The sequence below is a fragment of the Oncorhynchus keta genome, chromosome 14 (assembly GCF_023373465.1).
Source record: "Oncorhynchus keta strain PuntledgeMale-10-30-2019 chromosome 14, Oket_V2, whole genome shotgun sequence".
NCBI lineage: Eukaryota > Metazoa > Chordata > Actinopteri > Salmoniformes > Salmonidae > Oncorhynchus > Oncorhynchus keta.
Window position 1 is genome coordinate 68,979,971 of NC_068434.1, and position 9,579 is coordinate 68,989,549.

The window sequence follows — 9,579 nt, forward strand, 5'->3', positions numbered from 1 at the left end:
CTGGATAGCAGGAAGGGACCCTGCTACAAGGTCTGAGTAAGGATTTTCAGAGCTTGATATAACACATCCATCACAAAGCTAACTAAAATACCACGGGACAGCGGGACCCAGACTGACTGACATTTTGTGTTGGCATGGGCAGCTAATGCCAACACTCCGCAGGCATCACCGTCACAGGCCTCAGTGAGTAATATGGGAAATGTGGCCTCACTGCTCCCATTCTGATGCTGATTACCATCAGCTTCCTTAAGCCAAGCTGATAAGGGGACATTCCCATGAGAGCCTACGTTAATGAGACAACAAGGCTAAGGAACTAAATCTGTCATGGTACCGTTAGGAAAGTATTACATACAACACCAGCCTGTTAGTGTCTTAACTGACTGACGAAGTATATAAACATTGGTTCACACGGTAAAAAATTTTTTTTTAAAACACATGACATGATTTATAAAAGCTCTAGTCCAATAAACACTTAGATGACAACACATAAAAGTGGTAATTTTTTCTTAGAAGATTATACCTATAAAATATCCTATCCTACTATTATTTAAAGTTATGAGTTGAGGCTAGTTTGGCCAGAACTTCAACCCTCAAATCACACAGACATGATTCATATTGCAGGTGTAGATGGAGTATTAAAGGCCCAGTGCGGTCAAAAAATGTCCCTGTGTTTTATATATATATTCACACTATGAGGTTGGAATAATACTGCGAAATTGTGAAAATGATGATAATGCCCTTTTAGTGTAAGAGCTGTTAGAAAAGGTCGCCTGAAATTTCAGCTTGTTTTAGTGGGAGGAAGTTTTGGCCTGCCTGGTGACATCACCAGTCAGTAAATTAGATAAGAAATCAATAAGAAAGAGAGTTCCAAACCTTTCTGCCAATAACAGCACATTTTCCATTTTCCCCTCCCCACTCAGATAGTTCTAGCAAAATACTTGCTTGAGAAAATTGCTCTTTGCTAAGAAACCAGTTGTGTTTCTTTTTGATTATTTCAATTGTAAAAAATCACAGTAAGATACTTCATTTATACCCAGAAATGATTTGATATTGAGATAAAAATGGATGCATTGGACCTTAAAGGAGTATTGACATGCACAGACTCAGATAAGCAAAGGGCTGTACTTGTCTATGTGAGCCAATACTGGCACTTCAGACATGTTTTTTTTGGGGGGTGGGTGAATTTTACCCCCAATTTCATGGTATCCAATTGTTAGTAGCTACTATCTTGTCTCATCGCTACAACTCCCGTACGGGCTCGGGAGAGAGGAAGGTTGAAAGTCATGCGTCCTCCGATACACAACCCAACCAAGTCGCACTGCTTCTTAACAAAGCGCGCATCCAACCCGGAAGCCAGCTGCACCAATGTGTCGGAGGAAACACCGTGCACCTGGCAACCTTGGTTAGCACTGCACCCGGCCCGCCACAGGAGTCACTGGTGCACGATGAGACAAGGATATCCCAACCAGCCAATCCCTCCCTAACCTGGACGACACTATGCCTGCCACTATTGTGTGTCGCCCCACGGTCGCGAACCCAGAGTCTCTGGTGGCACAGCCCTTAACCACTGCGCCACCCGGGAGTCCTCTTCAGACATGTTTAAATCTAATTCAATGAGAAAATATAGTAATCAACCATTTTTTATTTATTTAACTAGGCAAGTCAGTTAAGAACAAATTCTTATGTTCAATGACAGCCTTGCTAAGGGGCAGAACGACAGATTTGTAACTTGTCAGCTCAGGGATTTGAACTTGCAACATTTCGGATGCTAGTCCAATGCTCTAACCACTAGGCTACCCTGCCGCCCACATACATGAGGGACTTGCTCTGTACTGTATGTGCTGTACCTCATACATTATTCTGAATTGGTGTTCCTATGTAAGGATGAATTACAAGGGACAATTCAAATGTTGCCTTGTATGGTAAATAAAAGAACCCAGGAATGGTTGGCTGGCATGGGAGAAAACTTTAGAGAACAACGAGATCTCCAAAACAGAACATCAAAGCTGGGAGCCTGATGAGACTTCATTTTCTTGGAAGACGGATCCACAGCCCCCTTCAACTGACATTTAATCTACCACGAGAGGACAGTGAAACATATACCCTGTGTGGTTGAGGTCTAACGTAGATCTAAACATATTACTTTCCCCACAGGTAGTGTTTATATACAACCCATATCTGGAGTGGAAAACATTGGGTTACATTTTACGATCCGGTTTAAAAAAAGGAACATAATGGTCCCCACTGCCATTCCAGAGGGTTAGCCCATCATAAGGGCTGCATCAACATCTTAACACAACCTGTTACATAAGAACCATGTAAACTTTATCACTCTAAGCCTATCCTCTAACGTAATGGAAACAACACATTTATGCAATTACTTTTATTGAGTACTCTCAGAATTCATGGTGGTGATATAAGGGGAGGATAGTGGTTTCAGAGTAAGGGGTGTTTTTTCTCCGAATGTGAGAGGGGTAAGGGGCTTTGCGGTTGTTTTTCACAGAGAGTTTTACCTTGTGGAGATGTATCTCCCCATTTCAACCCCATTTTTTTAGCTCCTGAGGGAAATCTGGTAGACACAGAGACAGAGGGAGGGTGCCAGATGGGAAAATTTATCACCAATCCTTCCATGATCCAATTCATATTGTACTCTGCATGACACAAGGTCCTCAGCTCTGAGGGGCCCAGCTCATCCAGCACGCTAGAGATAGTAGACTTACATTAGGAAAATTGGAAAAACACATCTATGGACACCTGGAAAAAATGTGGGATTTCTCTGCGTCATGAGCGCAGCCACACTTTATGGAAATGTCCCTCGAAACACGAATGCATTTATAAACCAAGGCTGGAGACTAAAAAGTCAGGTTAAAATGTAAATGTTTATTTTATCATTGATTTTGTGAGGGCCAAGGGTACTTTCTAAGGCCTGGTACCTGTCTGTGGAGAGTATTGTTTACCAGTCCAGAGCCAGTCCCACATGGAGATAACTGGAACCAGACCTGAGCTGGTACAGTAACGACCCCCCCGCTGAGGTGCGCCCCGCAAACCAAGCCCCTACACACCAAACCAATGAGCAGAATCATCAGTCAGCCCTGCACCTCGACCCATAATTCCACTCCTTTGCTTTGACACCCCCGTTATCTAAACAGCGGAACAGCGTCACATGGAACTGATTCCGAGGCCTGCCCCGAGGCCAGGCGGTGGTGCCAGGGGCTCCAGGTGTGCGCGACACCACCCGTCTGTCGCCTCTCCTGCGAATTTGTGTTATTTGCAGGGATGACTACTGTACAGTAATTACAGTTACAGTCCAAGCAGTAGTAGAGTCATTGTACTCCACTCTATTTAATTAGGACCTATTGTCATAAGCAGAGAGCTTGTTTCAACAGGATCAGGAAACTGTTTATGTGTTGTTTTAATCATTGAGTTTATAGTCTTGTCAGGAAACAAGACTCAAGTGATGAGAGACCATCTGGTAGGCCAGGCTGGGGTCAGGACTGTCCCACCTCTCAGTACCTCTCACAGGCTACATCCTCCTCACCCAAACAGCTAGTCACCCTCTCAGCCTCTGGCGCTGTCCCAGCTCATCTCCACTAAAGCACAGAGTTGTTTAAACACACCATAACACTGCCTCAAAGCCTTGTTTACCCCTGCTTAACTTTCCACTATTCCTTCTGCTTCTCTCAGAGCATCCCAGTAACAACAAATGATACTGCTACAGCACAGGCCAGATTCATAGAGGAGAGCAATAAGCAATCAATATATACAAACCAGCAGTTGACCAATTTACCCAGGGCCTTAACCATGAATCAGCTCCTGTGTATGATGTTAGACAATAACACAGTGATGACGTGTGTGTATGAGTGTGCGCTTTGATTTGCTTTTGATAAAGATGCTCCCTGTGAGTCTCTACACTGTTTAGACTGAGCTGAGAGGATGGTTATACAACACTGATGCATAGAGTCTTCATTAGCCAAATATGCCAGTGATGGGTAGGAGAGAGAGTCCTTTAAGGAGGAGGAGAACCATGTTAGGGAGGGCTGCTGTGGTCACAGCCCATCTCTCAGGTCTCATCTTGGGCTATGGCTAGCTCCCAAATATTCCTAGAGCCAAAGACACAAGTAACATACCTCCTCCAAACACACCATCAACTCATCAGACGACCCAGTGTGGATGACAGTCAACTGATTATGTGAAACCTGTAGATGTTTTCCAATCTGGATATTTTCTCTAGCAATAAACATATAAACATGTATTTTACAGTTATAAGGAAGGCGAAATCTTATAGTTTGACATTTTATAATTTGATTATACTATGTTTAGAAAGCATAAAAATCATTTCAAGCCTTATGCATACAGTTTTGTTGAGTAGGAAATACAAAATATCATTTGTACTGTGTACTTGAGCTTGTGTCCTGAGAATGACTACACTTCAGCAATTTATAACTATTTTTACCAGAAAGGTGAGATGTTAACCTTGGAGAATGCAGCATTACTAGTCATTGTTTATGACCCTCTCATTATAAATAATTGATTTTGGAGATGACGTAGATTACATTTTCGATTACATTTAGTTACATTTAGTTACATTTAACTGATTCTAACATCCACAGGATCCCATGTTTGATTTGATTATGTAAATCTGTAGAGAAGTGGTTTCCATGAATGAGTCCCGGTTCTCACTATTCAATCAGAGGACTTCTAGTGACTGTGCAATGTCATTTTTTAAAACCATAAGTCAACCTGGTGGCGCAGCAGGTTTCTGGTCAGTCACACTCAGACACAGATCAAATCACATTTTATTGGTCACAAACACATGTTTAGCAGATGTTATTGCGGGTGTAGCGAAATGCTTGTGTTTCTAGCCCCAACAGTGCAGTAAAGTTTAACAAGTGATATCTAACCATTTCACAACACTACACACAAATCTAAACTTTTAAATTAATCTATCCACATCTCTTCCTCAACATGAAATCACTGCTGGTTGACAAGTTTGTTTTCAAAAACAACATGGATTTACGATTTTTACTAGACATTTCAGGATTCCAAAGCTAGCACCAGTGAGTCCCTGCTCATTGGTTGAACTATGTATCCACAGGCACCCATGTTTGATCACTGGGCTGTGAATCTTCAAGACACTTCCCAGCATGGAAGTGCGTCACTGAAAAAATAAACTTGGGGGCTGTTGGGGGCTCGCTGTCAGTGTGATAAAACAGAACAATTTATCGCTCAGTCCTCATCCTCATATACAGTGAGCTCTAAAAGTATTGGGACAGTGACATATTTTTGGTGGGGGGCTCTGTACTCCAGCACTTTGGATTTGAAGTTATACAATGACTATGAGGTTAAAGTGCAGACTGTCAGCTTTACTTGGAGGGTATTTTCATCCATATTGAGTGAACAGTTTAGAAATTACAGCACTTTTTGTACATAGTCCAATCATTTTAGGGGACCAAAAGTATCGGGACAAATTCACTTATATGTTTATTAAAGTACTCAAAAGTTGAGTATTTGGTCCCATAGTCATAGCATAAAATGACTACATCAAGCTTGAGACTCTACACATGTGTTGGATGCATTGGCTGTTTGTTTCGGTTGTGTTTCAGATGATTTTGTGCCCAATAGAAATAAATGCTAAATAATGTATTGCGTCATTTTGGAGTCACTTTTATTGTAAATAAGAATATAATATGTCTATAAACACTTCTACATTAATGTGGATACTACCATGATTACGGATAATCCTGAATGAATCGTGAATAATGATGAGTGAGAAAGATACACAAATATCATACCCATAGACATGCTAACCTTTCATCATTTTTGCGGGGGTATGATATTTGTGCGTCTGTCATTTTCTCTCTCATCATTATTCACGATTCATTCAGGATTATCCGTAATCATGGTAGTATCCACATTAATGTAGAAGTGTTTAGAAACAAGTTCTATTTTTATTTACAATAAAAAAATGTCCCAATACTTTTGGTGCTCACTGTACGTCTCTAGTCCCTACTACAGTGTGGGCTTGATGTTCCAGTCAGAACGGTCTGTCTAACTAAGTAGTATGCAGCATTGCCACAGATTCCCCATCAGCCCTTTGAAAGACACTCTTTGTTTCTCTGCTCTGAGAAGCTTTGCCCTGTGCCAGTATTCTACTCCACTCCCCAGGGGGACCTAGTCAATGAATCAATGAGAACTGTTTTTATACTGAAACAATAAAGAGCCTGAATCAAACACAAATAAAGGAGGAATGAGTCAGTCAAACAACAAAGTGTAATTGTGTTAGTTTGCAGTAGTTTGGAAGCATTTGAAACGTTGCATTATGATTTGTATTGTGTAAGACAACTTGCCAGAAGTCCTTCACAGTTCAAACCTTCACGCTACAGTATAGACACCACCTTAAGGGTAATACCAGAGTGTGTGCATGTTGGTAGGTTTGTGTTTATCGTGTCTTCACCTGATCAGAAGGTCATGACCGGCTGAATAAACCGGAGAGAAATGAAGATGGATTATACACTGTACAGTATAAAATGTAGAATATGTTCACTGATGTCTCTGGCTCATGTAACTGTATTGTACTGTACTGTATTCTCAGATCACATTGCAGTGTTGGAGCTGGCTGCCACACCATGTTGTGTTTGGGTAGTGTTCCAGTGATTACTTTCACAGATTGCAGGTGATTTACTGCCTCCACTCTACACCCCAGAGCCCTCAGGGGCTACCCCAGGTTTCCTTCGCTCGTGTTATTTAGGGGCCCCTGACACCTCAACCCCCACAGCAGTGAGGAGTGAGAAGGTTGGGTGAATGGGACCCTGTGGGGCCAAGCCTACCCCTAACCCTAGCTTAATGTCCTCACCCCGGCTCAACCATAACCCTAACCCTAGCTTAATGTCCTCACCCCGGCTCAACCATAACCCTAACCCTAGCTTAATGTCCTCACCCCGGCTCAACCATAACCATAGCTTAATGTCCTCACCCCGGCTCAACCATAACCCTAACCATAGCTTCATGTCCTCACCCAAGCACCCTCTTGCAGTGACTTCTGATATGCTGCCAGGGGATAAAAAAATTTAAAAAAATATATGCCATTTAGCTGACGCTTTTATCCAAAGCGACTTACAGTCATGTGTGCATACATTCTACGTATGGGTGGTCCCGGGAATCGAACCCACTACCCTGGCGTTACAAGCGCCATGCTCTACCAACTGAGCCACAGAAGGACCACTAAGGATACTGTGTAGATAAGGCAGGGATGCACCATCCTCCTCCATCAATCTGATCACACCTCAAACACTTGTCAAATAGGTCCTTCTCGTGATCTTTGTCCTCCCTCTTGCACGTCATCTCCTGCTGACTTTTTTGGGAGTTATAATGAATAAATAACATTAGCCGATCCATACACCTTTGCTAAAGGAAGCACATTGATTTTTAATATTGATGTATTAGAATTTCGGAAACATCACCCCATAGTGTTTCTAAGCAGCAGGCCAATGAGGCCATGCATCCTCCCTAACATCACAGCAGTATCAGCCACCTTTGCACATAGCTCCATTTGGATCAAAATCCAGTCCTTTATCCTGCATCCTCCCACACCACTAACCCAGTAGAACCCATGTGTCCCTTCAGAGCACATGCTGCATCACTATCAATCCCCCCGGATGGAAAAACACACTCGATTTACCTAGTCTGTCATATTAGTTTGAAACTGGAGTCCTCTTTTTCTTTTGGTGCAGTCTTCTTAACATCCTGGTCCTCCCCCAGTGAGTGCAGGGCATATGTGTTATGTTAACCTAGTTTGAACAAAAACTCCCTAACAGATGCAAATACAGCAATAACTCACCATCCATGGCTCCACAGCCAGAGAACCCAGATGGATCTCCTCACATGGCCTGGGGAAATACTGTATGATGTATTAGGATATTTTCCTCTACTGCGCTTACATCGATGCTGTCCACAACCTGTACATCTCATTAATGTTGTGTTTATCTTGAGGAGCCTTGAGGTCTGCAGGAATGTTTCCAACATACAGTGTAAACCAGCCAAGGGTCAGCAGCCGATAAACGACAGATTCATTTATTCATTTGGACGCAGACGCTAATAGCTGTAGGTCAGTGTTCAAGTGGTTTCGCCAACTCTGGTACTGTTGACTGTGAACATGACCATGTTGATCATCTCTCTGTTTGAGTAGAGTGGACAGTGTTTTTCATCATGAACTGTAGACTGTTGGCCAAGCAGCAAGGAGAGTGGTGGACACAGGACACACAACACACAGTCCAGTGGAATGTTACAGAGGTGTTCAAGGCCCCCAGAAAGGGGATCCATGTTAGTAGGTCAGCAGTCCTGGCCTGTGAAGCCTCATTAAATTAAGCCAACAAACAGGAGGTTGATAACATGCAGCATATCCTGGAAGCCCCGCGGTGCTTCCTCCAGGACGCACAGCTACGGCCACTTCCCCCAAAGGACTTAACTACAGTAATTACTGTACTGCCTTCCTCAGAAATGACTTCCAGCCCCCACACAGATGTTTATTGAACGATGTGTGAAGGTGAGATGCAGGAATTGTCAAGCACATCAGAAGGATGGAAAGGAAATGGAGCTGCCAGGCCTTGACTTAAAGACCACAGTTTTAGAAGGATCTACTGTATGAATTAAAGGGTTAATGAGTTGTTTAATGTAATTTGTGCAACATGTCCTCTTTCGTTTCACTCAAATTTCAGGGGAAAACGAGGCAAGCACAAAGTCCCTCTGAATTACAGTCTCCGACTGTAGTCTTTGAGATTGTGGTTGAAAATGGCACCCAATAACAGCAGAGAGATCTTCAACCAAAAGTCCCTGGAGGTTAAATTCAGCTGCTCACTAGCATACTGTAAATGATTGTAAGGAGTGCAAAGTCCTAGCTACAGGGACTTCAGCCAGATACCTTGCTTTTAAGATCCCCTCCAACACACACACACACTGAGGTCAGTGCGTAGAACAAAACCCCATCAGAGGAGACAGGGCTCTTCTCCAGCAGCTGGTCGATACAGTGTGTTGCTCCTGCTGCTGCTGCAGTGGGGCAGGATAAGGGCTGAGGCTGCATGTTCTCCACTGAAGGCCCTGCTGTTTGTTGTGCATTAATGGCTGGGTTACAAGACAAGTGAGGCCTATTTGTTTATCCATCCCCTGCTGCTTCCCACTACTACAGTAACCCAACCAAACAGTCTGCAGCACGCGGCAAGGTCACCTTAAGCAGAAACAGGGAGATGGAGAGGAGCAGCTGGCTGCTGGATGGGTGAGCCTGCTGGAGTTGTTATGCCAAGATATAGTGTTCTGGAGATAACAGACACACATACAGACACACAAACAGCCGTTCAGAGCCTCAGCTTCAACATAGCAGGGAGGAAATGAAAAACGTGCATCTGTATGACATTCAAAGGGATGTGGCGTGGGCCAAGAGCGTCGAAAGAGCAAACTGGAACAAACCTGCATAACACTTGGTCCTCTCTCTCTGCACTTTGAGGGTCGTTAAAGGTTGAGTGGAGAGCGACACTCCATCTTCATCATCACTGGGAGTAAAACAGTCATCAGGCTGGCCTATAACAG